Below are 15,442 nucleotides of genomic sequence, written 5' to 3'. Positions count from 1 at the left end.
ATTCATATTGCTGTCCATATGTTCAATACTTAAAAAAGTTCAGGAAGTGACAAGATGTAATTACAGCCCGTAGAACCAGTGCAGATTACAAGGAGTTATGTCTCACATTGTTCACGAAGAAGAACAGAGCTCTCCTTTACTAGCTCTGATTTCTGAACTGGGATCTAAATCTCAGAAGGGTTTAATGGAAGACAGGAGGGTGCCTGGGTACCAGAGATGAGGAGCATGCACAGATTTAAGAACTTTCTCTAATACTGCAGCCACAGATCAAAACTATCACTATCTGGGACATGATGATGGAAAAAAAAATAATAATTAATATATGTGAGCTCCTCTATGGCTCTGAGGAGGGGAATTATATAAATACCACATTCCTGTGGCTTCTTTTCTTTATAATTCTTTCCATTTCAGAAGTGTGAAGACATTTTTTTTTCTCTGTAATTCTACAGAAATCAGCTGAATTTAGTTTAGTTCTCAGATGGGATAAACTGGCATTTCTGCAGTCAAGTCAATGAAAGCATAATGATTTTTATTCCAGCTGAAGTTTGTGATCCTTGTTATCCTCTACACAAGATTGATCCATTCTTGAGGAATACCATGAGGGTCAGATAGCCAACTGCTATGAAATTGCAGCTTTTATAAAATAAGCTTCAAATGGTAAAAATAAGATGAATGTTTTTATTTTAACTGTGTAATAAAGAATCTCTCTTGAAATGCTGAAAGAATGGTGACTGTACATTAAGAATGGTTTTAGTTTTTTTTTTTTAAATAAACCTTTCCTTTTCTAAATAATAAGTTATCTCCTTTATTTTTCTCTTTTTATTTCCTTAGTATCATGAAATACAGGGTTGCAATGGTAGCTATGTAGCTATCCTGAATTGAACAAAGAGAGATATTTATCCCAAACATTTGTAACTTGCTACATCTGGTGTACACGAGATTTAGAAGGTTTTGCATTAACTAAGAGATGCTAACAGTTTACAGTTGTATACTCACTTTTATTTGGAACTTTCCTGGTGAGCTTTAAACCCTACCTTGACAAAACCCATATATGTGTGTGTATATGTGTATCAGACTTAACTTATCCAGTGAAATTTAGCTATTTCTGGAGAGAAACTGCAGGGTTTATTTATATTTTACCACGTTATATCAAGAAATACCAAAGACTGATATCTTCAACTGAGGCTGAAGGCAGACTTAAAACATGTGGGGTATATATCGATACTCAATTTGACATACATCAACAATGAGGGCAAAGTTCCCTACTGTTTTCAAAAGTTCATTCTTGAATTCCAAAGGCTTGACTCTAAGTGGAATCGATTTGCCACTCTTATCACTTTAGAGAACAGTATTTCTGTCATAACAGCAGTAGAACATTGTGTTAGGATTAACTTGCAAGAAAAATCTGCTTTTGTGGAATTGCTAAAATAGATTCTTGCAACTTTCTGTCTCGTTCAGCAGATACAATGGATCTTTTTCAGAATAGACAGAAATCTAGGTATATATTGTGAGCAAACTATTACTTCACACCCTTAGTCAACAGTAATATATGCATACTGATACGTCGCTTTTTGATCCTTCGATGTCGGCCCTTCCTATCATTGTTAAGCAGAATTCACCAAGCGTTGGATTGTTCACCCACTAATAGGGAACATGAGCTGGGATTAGACTGTTGTGAGACAGGCTAGTTTTACCCTATTGATGATCTGTTGTTGCAATAGTAATCCTGCTCATTACGAGAGGAACTGCAGGTTCAGACCCCTAGTGTGTGTGCTTGGCTGAGGAGTCACTGGCACGAGGCTACCGTCTGCGGGCTTATGACTTGCCTCTAAGAACCCACATAGGTGCTTGTGCTATTGTGTCATTGTTGCTTGTGTTTGACCCAGGAGATGACAGTCTTGTCCAGAATGCATGGCTAAAGGTCTTCCCGAATCTTCGTTAGTGAAGACAGGCCTTCCTCATAGGAGAAGGAAAACTCCTATCTTAAACCCGGGCTGATGGAGCTCATCTAGCCTTGAATGGTCTTCCATCAAAGAGAAGGACACTCTTACAAAATCTACGACCTGTGGACTTTGCTGTCACTGTCCTAGATAACTAGGCCGAGTCAGTTGAACCTCAGGTTTAAAGGCTGGGGCCCGTTCTGTGCAAGCTGCACTTCACCTAAAAACTCCACTGCGCAGGCTGGAAGGGCTCACTCCTGTATGGACAGGTGAGGGTCAGAAAGGTAGGTGACAAGGTGCATGGGAAGCTGCAGGTTCCCCAACGTTGCATGGGGGCAGACCAGTGCATGGGTAGCTTGAGGTAGCTCAGGAGTTGATCGGACACTTCCTGATTGCCTCAGCACCCTTTTTCCCAGATTTGCATATCCCACTTGCCCTTGGTCATTGTGCTTGCAGTAAGCGTGATTAAAGCCCTTCCCAAATCTTTGCTTGCAAAGCCAAGCCATCATCAATCTGTCAGTATTTGCAGAAGCATGCATTAGTCTCTCTTATTCCTGACATTTGTTTTGAGTAAGCCAGGGAATGACAGACTACTTGGGAAAGAGGTAGCCATGAAGTATCTTACCTCTTCTAAGAGAATAACCATCATTTGGTGGGATTTATAAACAACCAGTATCTGCTATTTAGACTGCCTTCAGCAACTGCTGCTTCTTTTCTTATTTAACAAAAGTAACAAATTAATGCTTGGTGGCAAATACTAGGAGTTAAAGTCCTCTGTATAGGTAGCCAAAAGAAAAAGCAAAAGGAGAGGAAAGTTGTGTTAAAATCTTACCATAATTCTCTTCAGCTGTAAGGGGGGGAGGAGGGTGGTTTGTTGAGGTGGGGCATGGGAGTTTGCTGCTGCTCCACAAAAAGCCCTGCAAGACTGCCATATACTGCAGTCAGCAAAACAGCCTTAACAGTTTCTCCTTAATGTACAGAATTAGTGTGGCAAGACACCTGTCAATTAAATTAACGGTCTGCCAGGAACTTACAAACTTCATCTTTCCTTCTTAGAGAGTACTAAATCCTCCTTTTAAAATGTCATTTACCTGCAGCCTGGTGTCCAAGTTGTCAGCATTTATTATTTTTTTTTTCCTTAAGTGTAGTACAAATTGTTAAGTCATTTCAAAATTATACAGAAGCAGAAAAGAGAAGATTTTTTTCTTTCAACAGTTTAGGATGCTTTTCTTCTCAACAGCACCCCTCACATTTATACTAAATACAGCTTCATTTTTCAAAATGAAGTTTAACAAGCAGTATTTAAGAGGGAGAAAGGCACTTACTAGACTACATTCAATTGCACTTCACTGCTATTCTTGATCTCCCAATTTTTACTGAAAGGCAAAGTAAGACTATTGTAGGGAATGAGAGGAAAATTTCATTAGTGACTGATGAATAGACAAAGCAGACACAGCATGCATTACACCTGAAAGTGGACATAGGGCTACTACTGTCTTTGTCCTAAAATTGATTCTCAGAGTATTGATTCAAGGATTTCAATCAGGATTTTGCTGCACCCTTCTTGCAGGTTTCAAGGAATAATGGCTGATTCCATTTGCAACAAAACACACCTGATTTCATTAGATACATTGTGGATGCATGGTTTTATAGCTGGACACAAAGTTATTTGGGTATTCAGTCTTTCCTTTCTCTCATGCATAAGTATGAACTAGCAAATCTAACACAGAAAGTAGCCTTGTGCCTTATCAAGGCCATTTACCACGTCACTCTGCCCATTACATGGTGCCACAATCATCAAATAACACAAAATTAAGAGATCCAGACTTCATACTTCAACTGAAGTGACCTGGCTTTTAATCACCCTAAGGAAAAAGTTCTCTTTTCTGAATGCACACTGAATTTTGCCATCTTGGAATGTTCTTTTTATGTGAAGTTTCCATTTCAATTCAGCAAATGAAGACCAGGTGATTCAACACAAAATTACAGTTATGGATGCTGAGACAATTTTTGTGCCTCTGTCCTTTATGATGACTATTGTATTTCTGTCACAAGAAATAAAGGGAGGTTTCTAGGAGGTGGGGATGGTGGCTATGAGAAATTCAGGGTTTGATACATGAGTGTCTTCCCTCTGAAATTAAGGCATTAAAGGGTGCACAGTGTAAGTATTTGAATTCAATTTTTTACTGTTTTTCTGATGAATTATGACATGCCAAAGCCATGCCTTGATTAACAAATAAATTAAGGATCAGTACTCTGAGGTCCCAAGTTCAAGGGGTCTGTTTGTTTGTTTCCTGCTACAGATGTTGTATTCTTGATAATATTAAATTCATGTTAGGTTTACTATCATGATCTTTACCTATTTATCCCCCTTGTTTTCCCAATCAGCTCACTCAAGTATAACTCATGTGCCATTGACTAATGAAGTGACTAAGAGGACTTCGATAGAGAAATTGGGTTGATTGCTTCGTGTGTCTATGGCATTGCTGTTTGCCACTTGTCCCTTTGGAAAAATGATATACCTCTTAGCAGTATCATATTCCCTTTTGCAATAAGCAGAAATCTCACCTTTCAGTTTAAAGTTACAGATCTGTCTTAAACAGGAGTTAGAAGTGTATATTGGAGAAGATCACAGCCTTAATGTGGCCTGACAGCACTTCATTCGAGTTAGAACAAAGTGCATAAAACTATCAGGATTGTATTAGAAAATAGTACTCCTAATCTTTGATGTTTGACTCCTCTCCTACTCATACGAAGACAAGCATGAGCTAATTGAATGTTTCTTGTTACTCAAAGCAGCTGTTTGCAAAATCTGAAAACTGCAAAAAGGCTTTGCCTAGAGTCTGCACTTCAAAAATGATTCTTTAGATTATCAAAGACCTGAGTCTGTTGTCCAAAATGCATTTTAAAGTGTATTTTTGATATATTTTACAATATAATTCATAATGTCAGAGTAGGAAGAAAATTATTCATACTCAATAGTGAGAACTCCATATTTTCTAAACATGAAAAAGGCATTTGTCCAAATACTCCTTCAGTTTTGGGGTTTCCTTTTCTTATACTTGCCTACATATAGTATCAGATACCTGTTGTACCTGAGCACTGCTAGACATGAATTTTCAGCAGTTAAATATGTTATGGAAAAAAATAGAATAAAAACTTGTCTTTTATAAGCAGTTCAGGTATTATTCACCCCATCCCTTGGTGACTCACAGCAAAGCTGAGTGCTGTGGGGGACTTTTGCCATTAGTTGCAACTCTTAGGTAAAGAAAATAGTCCTGTGCCACACCTAATGTACTTATTCCTCTAATACATGTAGCAGAACTTTAGTGCTGTAATACTGAAGGTTACACATTTATACCCTGCTGCTTAAAGATTCTGGGAGGATGGAGAGTCATTACTCTGAGTTGAAGCTGGTTTGTTCTTGAGACTCAGCAGAGTAGCTTCCTGACTCAAGATCATAGAGTTGTATACTCTTCCTCAATAAAGGATCAGATTAAAATCAAACAAAACCAAAAAAAAAAAACCCACCAAAAAAACAAAAACAAGCCCACAAACCACCGAATCCTGAACAACAGAAAATAAACCCCCTAAGAAGCTCATCTCAGTTAATTACTACAGCCATATTTATCTCATTAGTGTCATTGGCTCATGTGGTGTGAAGAACCACAACTGAAAAGGTTTCACCCCAGCAAACTAAACATGAAAAGTGCACTTCTGCAATTATGGGTGAAATAGAATCACTGGTTTATGGTAAATTATTTCTTTGATCATCTGATACATCTGTAACGTAAGAAGTAAACAACTAGATAATGCAAAAAACCCCACCAAAAACAGCAACAACAACAACAAAACACAAAAACCACAGGGCTTGCCAGAAGGAAAAAAAAAAATATCACAAAGCAACCGTTAACTTAATTAGAAGCCATATTTTAAGTTGCTTTCTTTTTTAAGTAGTATTTTTTCATCTTCTCCCCCTTTCCAAAACCACTGCTAATAGAATTTACTGAACAATAGCCTCTTATGCAATACACTAAAATATACACAATGGTTTTGATGATAATAAACTATTCAGAAGCCTGGAAATACTTTTTTTGAAGAGCCTAGGGATAAAAAAAACTAAAGAATTTCATTTCTACAGACCTTACAAGAGAGTTTTACCCATCCTACCTAAGATAAACCCAAGCTATCTAAAAGACATCATTTTTAATTAGTTTCTGAGGAGAAAATGCTAGCTCCAGTAAAATAATTAGAAAAATACTTTCTTTCCACAAGAGGTTCATTATGCTCCATATGTTTTTAGAACAAAATAAATGCGGTCTTGCTCAATTTTTTTAAGAAAAATCTCTATTCGTTTCATCCCTGTTAAAAGCTACATTCCAATGCCCTATCACTCCTATGTATTTTCTTGTGAGTCAGTTATCAAAAAGAATAGATACTTGGAGACTTAAAGGACTGAATCCAGCATACTTCACCATAATCACATCCTTAATTCCTAAAGTAGGAGTAAGGTATCTACCTAGTTTTGAGGATCTAAGCCACAGCTAAATTCTGTGGCATGATTTTGCATTGCGTATTGCAAATTTCCCTGGAGGTTTAAATGTCTTTTTATATTCAGTTCAGTTGAGTAATATATGAATCACAGATTTCTAAGTTAGAAAGAGAGCCATGTTGTGGTGTCCTCTATCCCTAATTTAGTCTCATCCTTTTTTAAGTTCTTACTAGTGCAGCACTCCAGATACAAATAAAAATTATGGACATGAAAAAGTGCAGAATTATAGTGTGCAATGGATATTTATGCAGAGGGTCTGAAACCATTACCAGTCCTTTGAGACAGTCCTGAGAGACTAGAATTCAACAACTTGAATATTGTGCCATGCAAATGAAATAGAATTGCTTCTGGGAAGAGGTAATGAAATGGGAAGATAAGTGTCTTCGTTACCATTTTCTATTTAATAGAATAATCATGCCTTAAAGCTCCTAAGACCAGATCCTCAGATACTTGTTTGCAGTGTGGGGTTCCAGACAAATAATGACATTTATAAATGCTATTTCATCCTACCAAGGAGGTTAGCCCAACTGATTATCTATTCTGTTGTTAGCTGAGATTTGAATACATTTATGTATAAAAATACAGACCATACATATTTCACAGACACACATGGATGAGAAAGACGTAGGGACTGGAATGACGGTGTGGAAAGAGGAAATGGACCCACTTGCCCACAGACTCACCCTAGCCTAGTCTTGTTTGAGGGTATTCACAGGATCCATCAATTTGAAACCTAATTATGCAGAGAACTGCATGTACCCAAGGGGATATTTCAAAGAGGTTTCCTCTGTGGAATGTCTGCAATACCTATTTTTAAATCCGGACTTTCACTGAAATGAAGCTAATCTCTGCACAGAGAACCAAAAGAGCATTCCCCTAATTAGTGGTGTCTGTATTAGGCCAGACACAAACATGAGAGAATTCCATTCAAGTTCCCAGAATCAATCAAAAACTCATTCAAATGTGTCTTGTGGAATTGGCAAATACCTTTCAATGTGACTAAAAAATTCACATTAAAAAAAAAAAAGAAAAATAAGTTTCTACTTTTAATTACAATAGCTGAAGACATTTCTTAAACTCTATTTTATCCTTTGGGTTGAAGAGCACTGGGAAACAAGTCTACCAACAAAGGAACAAAGATCTGTATATCTAAAACTGACCATGTTCTGAGATTGAATCACTTGGAAATTCATTCTTTGTTGAAGACTTGTTTCTTTAAAAAAATATAATAATTCTTATGGCATAATTGATAGCCTTATGTCCACAAAATACTGTAGGGTCTGGATGCATTTCATTTGAAAAAAATATCCTGCAGCATAACAAAGATGTACAGCTTAGTGCACCTGGGATTCAGCATGCACTAAGATGACTTCCTGAAACTCCACATCTTCAAAGATTTAATCTAAAAACCTATCACCCGTGGGTTTGTTCCTTCTGGAACCTTGAAAATCAAATTACATTAAACATAGAGCATTTTAGTATTATTATCACCAGCAGCAGATACAGTTCAATCCAAATTATAACAGCCAGTAAAATCAGCGAAGATCACTGTTTTTGTAATTACAGGATCACTAGAAATCATGATCAGTTTTGAATGACAGCTGTAGATGTCCTTATAATCCAAAAGATGCTTTTATAATCCATTAAAGGTATCTTAATTTGTACATCCTTAACAGGGTTCCACTATTTCAACAGATTGGTGCTTCAGAGGACCTTTATCTGAACACACAATGTTCCATGCCAGTGGCCCTGCAATCAGAAGTAAAATATAATGAAACAACATTAACAGCACAGTGTGCTAGCTTGAATAGCATGTAATTCAATGAGTTTCACAAGTTTGGCCAAGATAATTCCAACTTATCTGTAAATAGAAAACATTTTTTTCACCATGAAAAATTGCTTCCAGAGCAATTAAAGACAGTCTGTTATTTTTACTAAAGACAGTCTATTATTATTACCAACTCCACAACCAGAATGGAATGACAACTGAATAGAAGTAACTGCTTTCATTTCATAGGCACACACAGCCAGTAAAAGAAGCGTTTCTTCTGCTCCCACAGTTCTCCAGTGACACTGTTAGGTACTTTCAGCTGCACTTCATAAACCAGTTTGGTTTGAAAGGGACCTTAAGGGTCAGCTAGTTCCTACCCCTGCAGTGGGAGGGGGCAGGAACTTGGAGCAACCTTCCACTAGACCAGGCTGTTCCAAGCCCCGTCCAGCCTGGCCTTGAACACTTCCAGGAGTGGGGCAGTCACAGCTTCTCTGGGTAATCCGTGCAGTGTCTGACCACCCTCATAGTGAAGAACTTCACAGGTTCATAGACTGGTTTATATTGTAAGAGACCTTAAAGCTCATCCAGTTCCAACCCCCTGCCATGGGCAGGACACCTTCCACTAGAGCAGGTTGCTGCAAGCCCTGGCCTTGGACACTGCCAGGGATGAGGCAGCCACAGGCATTTGAAACATCAAGTATTGCTCACTACTTAAAGCAAGATACTGGACTTCATGGTTGCATGACCTGATCTAACATCATAAAACCTCTCCCAGCAGGTGGTAGACTGCTAGCTCTGTCTCACTGCAACTGCTGCCTTAGTGATCACACTACATGCAATGGCATGTATGGCCAGGGGGAATTTATGGGTATTCCCTGCAGGCAAAGGAGGCTGGGCAGCTGGAGGCAGAGCAGTGAGGGTGCAGAAACACTGCACCAGGTTGAACCACAATAAGAAATGAGAGAGCGAGGGGGCTGCTGACAGCCTGCACACAGGATGATCAGTTTCTGTCAGAAATGGGAAAAGTAAAACAACACTCAGCAGTGATGAAAAGAAGTAAAAAAGCCGCCCTGAACTATCACTTCACCCAGTGTTGCAGGGACTGGCTCTGTGCCCAAGGCAAAATTACATCTAAACTCTCACGTGCAGCTGAGCAGCTGAGAGAGAAATGCTGGAGTGTGCAGGGTCTCTCTAAGTTAACTTGCCATTCCTACTTGATCCTAAAAGCAGCTGATGATTGCAACTTCAGGGTTCAGCCTAAATGTTATAAACATATATTTTTTTTGCAGCCAAATGTAGTGCTCTTATGTGATGAAGGTGTGTCACAGTATCACAGTACCACAGTATGTTAGAGATTGGAAGGGACCTCAAAAGATCATCTAGTCCAATCCCCCTGCCGGAGCAGGAACACCTAGATAAGGTTACACAGGAACGCGTCCAGGCGGGTTTTGAATGTCTCCAGAGAAGGAGACTCCACAACCTCCCTGGGCAGCCTGTCCCTACAGGAGATTTAAGCCTCCTTATCTGGGCAAGCTGCAACTCCCAGAGTCAAGTCCCCGGTGCTGTCCTCTCACTTCTGCTCTCCCCAGAACCAGGGAAATGTAGTCTCTGCTATTCACCACTAAGAGGTGCCACTAAGGTATCTAGATTTAAATGTGGTGGCCAGGGGGTGTTTGATGGTATTGTGAATCATAGAATAGTTGTAGTGGCTTAAACCTATGCCTTTACTGAACCAAATAAAAAACTACAAAACCCTGTGTTTCCAATTAGTCATTGATATATATGTACATATATATATGTATAATTAGAGGAATTTAAAAGAAAACTCCTTTTAGCACAGGTTATTTTATAACTGCTATCTGTTCAGGAATCCCATGCTTTCCACAGAAGCACTCTGTACGTCCCTCAGGGATGGGAAAAAAAGATGAGAATAATCCCTAGGTTGAGCTAGTAAGGCAGTTCCCCAACTGTCTCCCCACATATGAGGGGACATATGAGTGAAACTACAGATCAGCTAGCTACATGACAGATTGAGATTTCATTTTTTAAGATGGTGAATAGATAACACTGTCTAAAGCCATGTTATTAGCTATTCTTTAGGCTGAGTTAGGGTCACTGTCTGTGAGATCAGCTCATCTGTACTCACTGTACATACTGTACTCAATTCCTGACAGGAAAAAGACAGCTGGTTTTGTTTCCTCTCATTTTGAGTTTAATTTTCTCTTCTTAATCTGAGTTTTAAAGGATCTCACAGAAGTGTCAACTCTGTATTGCTTGATGATGGAATTTCAGTAGTCTAAGGTGACATTTTAGGTTTTGTTTTAATCATCTCTGGTGCTATTGCTCCCTGCAGAGAAGAATTCTTTTAAGACACCAACACTTTGCTGTGCACAGTAGAGATCTCACTTGGCAGAATATGAGGGGGAAATTGCACACCAATAGCTATTCATACCCCAAAAGTGAGTAAGACTAATGAGGAATAAAGCAGAGAAATTCAGAGCATGCCCACCTTCTGCAAAAAAAACTAATTAGAGGACAAAGGGTATTTAAAAGTCATTGAAGAAAATCTTTTGGTATACAGAAACAATTCCATCTCCTGTGACCATAGCCCAAAAACAAATGTATGGCATTTCGTTCTGCACCAATCTTAAAAATAAGGATGTATATGCAGATCGATAAAACATGTACTACATTGCAACTCTTTTTGCATGGGCAATATCCTTTAAAAAGAACCAGGAATATTTAGCTAAAGATGATACACAAGAAATGTAGAAATCGATAACAAAATTCTCTAGACCACAGCTCTCAAAATCTGGCTCTATATTTTCTACATTTACCTATATTTTTTTCTATATCTATAGAGATATAGTTATCTATATCTCTACAAATTTACACTTACCCTAGCCAGCTGGTCTCATTACAATCCCAAATGCTACTCCACTAATTGTTGTAATGGAAGTTAACCCTTAGAATGCAAGCTCAAATGCCTGAAGACAACATGCTGAAAATTCATTTTAAAGCTGTGTTTTGCTGATGGTGCATATAAGTAGGACTGAAGCACTATAAGATATAGAAATGACTGACAAAATTATTTTTGTATCTGCTAATTCCCTTTCTTTTGAGCTCAAAGGCAAAACATTTTTGTAATCACTTGGTTTTATAAATTTCTTCAGATATTAAGATTACAGTTTAAAAATATGGCTACATACAAAAAAAAAATTGTGTTTATTAGAAAGGTTATGAAGGGTGGTGTCAGTCTTAATAATGAGATTATCAAAATCACTGGCCACATATTTAAATTTTGCATTGTTCAGATATTTATTTATATTTTTCATTAAGAAAGGAAGAGTACAAGAATGTACTGTAAATGGAAAATTTAATTTAAACCCAAAAGATCATTTGCCTGTTTTTCACTTTTTCTCCTCTATACTTCAACACTTTCCTGCAGTGCTATGATCACAAATAACAGCATTATGTTGGTGCATAAACTGCAGAAGCAAAAGCTGACTGGTATTTATTCATTGTCCAAGCTGTAAAAAGTGCAGTGTGCAAAAAGTGCATGCAATAGCTATAAGAATTCTCTCAGCTTTAATAATTTATGTTGTTATTATTAGTAACACTGTGTAAGCAGGCATGTTTCCCAGGATTTTCTATGTACAAAGCAGAGTCCAAAGTTCTTGCCTTTCCTGTGGTTAAGATTTATTATAGCAAGAAAAATAACAAAATAGTTTAACATTTCAAAATATGAATGTTTCTGTACAGAACTCCACAGACTTAGCTGCTGGTAGTTTTCCTCCCTCAGAATGCCTTAATCTTTCCACTTCAATAGAGCCATTCCTTCTTCCTTTGTATTCAGGTCATGATAATGAGTTACCTGCCTTGTTGGGTCATTGTTCTGCTATTGACAACTCTTACGATTTTATAATGAGATATTAGTTTTAAATGTCAAATTCTATTACCATCCTGCAGTCAATCATGACGTTTTCTTCACTTTGAAATAACTACTGGCCATATTTCTAATACTGAGATTTGCTGCAGTACGTGTGTAAATATCCACTGCTTTTTGCTGCTTTTAGTAAAATAAAGCCAGCCTTCCCTGAGAATTAATGGCCACTTCCTAGATTTGATTTCATGTTCAGTGGGCTGAATAATCAGACTGATTGGGAATTTCACAGGAATTCCCTTCCTCCCCCCAAATCCTTGGCAATAAGACAAATTTCTCAGGGCTTCCAGTGCCCCAAAAGTTTTTCAACCCTATTTAGAGACAATACCTAAGACCATCCTTCTGCCTGCTACAGAGTGAGGGGAACTGAAGCACATTTCTCTGAAGCTCTGTAAGTCTGGCTTCAGATGATTCTCCAAGAGTTTCCTGTTGCCCATCTTTGCACCAGGGCTGATATTAGGAGTGCTAGTTTCCTCAGCACCTCAGGAATCTTAATATTTTAACTTTTTTCCCACTTCAGTTTGTTTGAAACAATATCTCAGACTTCCTAGGCCACTCACATGGAATTTGTAAAGTTTATTCTACAATTATTTTTTTTTTACCCTCTTATTTTTTTATTTGTGCAGTAATGAGTTTCAACATCCAGCTAGTTTTACTGAGCAAAGGCATGGGTGCATGTAGGAAGTCTGCAGGAGGTTGAGGATAATGCTGATAAACACATTCTGTAATGCAGGGGAAAAGCTGTGCAGAAAAGGACTCTGAAGTTACAATGGCTACAAAACCAATTTTATATCAGTCAGAAAAAAGCACAATAACATCAGGAAATATTAGGAAAATAATAGAAAACAAAGCCATTGCTATTCCCTCCTTAAATTCTTGATATTCCTACTTCTTGAACACTGTGCTACATTTCTGCAAGGGTATAAGTGGAACTGAAGAAAGTTTACAGAGCTATAGTTGAGGTGAGGCAAGACATGCAACAGACTCTATATGGGATATGCCAAAATGGACTAGAATTTTGTAAAAGAAACAGAAGAGGGCAAAATAATGGGAGTCTATAAAAAAAAAAAAAAAAACACATGATGAAAAATAATTAGTAAGAATTGACCAGTTTTTGCTGCTTTTCTGTATACAAGCAGTAGAAAGTACAAGTGAATGTACCAGGACAGAAACGAAAGGCTTTTCATAAAACACATAGTTAAAGAAATGGATGCTAGGCAAGTATTTGGAAAAGCAAACCAGTAAAAGTTATTAAATATAAGCCCACCTCAGGCTCAGAAATTGAGCTGAAAACAGTCACAGACTGAAGTGTACTTACCTAGGGAAGAAGCATAAACAGTTGACCACCTCTAGCTCTTTGCTGCATTCACAAAATTCCTTCTGAAATGGAACACCAGCACAGACCATCCTGTGGTGACACTGAACTAGTAGCATCATCTTTATGTTGAGACACCACTGAAAAGTGTGGTGCCAACACCATCCTCCTGGCACCTGCCTTAGAGATATTGATCTGCATTTCTGAGATACCCTCTCAGTCTGCTATTCTCTAGGTTAAACAGCCCCAGCTCCTCATAACAGAGGTGCTTCAGACCCCTGATCATCCTTGTGGCCTCTTCTGGACCCTCTCAAGTAGCTACTTGTCTTTCTTGTACTAAGGAGCCCAGAACTGGACATGCTACTCGAGATGTGGCCTCACCAGGGCCTAGTAGAGGGGGAGGATTACCTCCCTATCACCTCCTAGTATTTATTATTGCATGGCATCATGTGGCCTTCTCATCATCTCAAAAGCCAAGACGAACCTCGACCCATCCTTGTTTCCAGTTTCACTAATTCAACAAGTTTGGGACAACTTCTGATTACCTGAAGCGGAACTTCTACTTATTTCTATCGCAATGCTTCAGAAATTTTCTAGTAAGTGTTTTCCAATAAATGGTCATGTGTTTTTTTTCTTGAGTTTTGTTTTTTATCTACTGCTATTCATTAGAGACTTAGCAGCATTTTATGTCAGCACCACATAAATATTAAACAACATTAAATTTCCACTCAGCCTTAGGCTGACTGGGGCTAAAGAAATCAATGAAGTAGAAACAAAGCTGGATCAACATCAGATGCTTTCAAATATCTCCCTCCATTCATCATAGACCTAGACATAAACAAATGGTTACTCAGATGACAACCTTAGTGTTTACATCTACTGAAATCTACGTCTTCTACGTTGTAGAGTTCAAAGTGCTTTTACTTTTATGTTGAAGAGTACATAGGCATTTTTGTGTGCTCACATCTTAATTACACCAGTTTTTCCCCTTTTCTTTCTAGAGGAGTTGTCACTAAGATTAAAATTGTTGTTCAAAGCACATCTAAGCAAGAAGGTGACTTTAGGGTTCATTATTTAATTGATCAAACAACCTGCTAATTAAATGTATCTGGGCCTAATTAAAGTAGAGATATAAGGCAGAAACACAGTGAAACTGTCAGCTAGGTGCATGAGACTTGAGCCATCAAGCCAACTGGAGCTCACTGTGTTGCTTAATTACATTAAAGCTAAGATTTTCAAAGGAGCCTAGCTGAGAGAATTGGTTGTGTATCTAATATTGCCCTGGATATGTAAAACTCTACATGGGTGTGCCTACATCATAGCAATAAGCTCTATTCCACATGGCTGCTCCTGCCAAGCTTGTTCAGCTTCTACAGTCTTAACACATATGAGGCTAGTGTAAATTCTCAGCTGAGGTATCTAAGTGAATGTCAAAGTCAAACGTATAGATATGGTATATCTCTAGTGTTCAATACCCCTACTACCCTTTTCTACTATTGTTTAAAAAGCAATGAGCTGCAACAAGGTGTATATGAAACTGCCTTAGCAGTTACTGTATCTTCCATAGCAGTAGAACTTTTCCCATACTCATGTCATAAGACAAAGACAGCACCTATATCATTTGAGAACAGATTTCACAGTCTAGAATGGGTAACATAGATTGGAGCTAGAAGTGATATGTGCTTAGGTCTATCTGAACTGTAATGGGTTGGTCTTACCACTTCAAAACCAATCTGTTCAATCAAGGATAGTATACACTTTGTACTCAAATGTTTCTTATGCAAAGGTGAGCAACATTATTTTTCATTACAGTTATTCTGCAATTAATTATGTTTTACATAACATATAATTAATAATGATATATTATTACAATATACCAGATATAATAATTATTCCATACTATATAATATTTTTATATATT

General features: G+C 37.9%; 1 protein-coding gene across 3 annotated transcripts in view; it reads right to left on the bottom strand.

The window, feature by feature from the left end:
* Positions 1-15,442, bottom strand: part of LOC133207695 (leucine-rich repeat-containing protein 4C) — a 105,908-nt gene that overhangs the window by 18,792 nt on the left and 71,674 nt on the right. Inside the window, exon 1 of one of the 3 annotated variants that reach the window (XM_061344801.1) lies at positions 2,566-2,672. The exons of the other annotated variants lie outside the window; for them this stretch is intronic. The gene's annotated coding sequence lies outside the window, so the exon portion shown is untranslated. Of the gene's footprint in view, positions 1-2,565; positions 2,673-15,442 lie in introns of those variants that run through there. 3 annotated transcript variants of the gene reach the window in all.

The sequence above is a fragment of the Neopsephotus bourkii genome, unplaced genomic scaffold, assembly GCF_033783945.1.
Source record: "Neopsephotus bourkii isolate Nb327-2 ecotype Australia unplaced genomic scaffold, CSIRO-AGI_Nbou_v1 NB_33, whole genome shotgun sequence".
Taxonomy (NCBI): domain Eukaryota; kingdom Metazoa; phylum Chordata; class Aves; order Psittaciformes; family Psittacidae; genus Neopsephotus; species Neopsephotus bourkii.
This window is presented reverse-complemented; position numbering and strand designations above follow the sequence as displayed.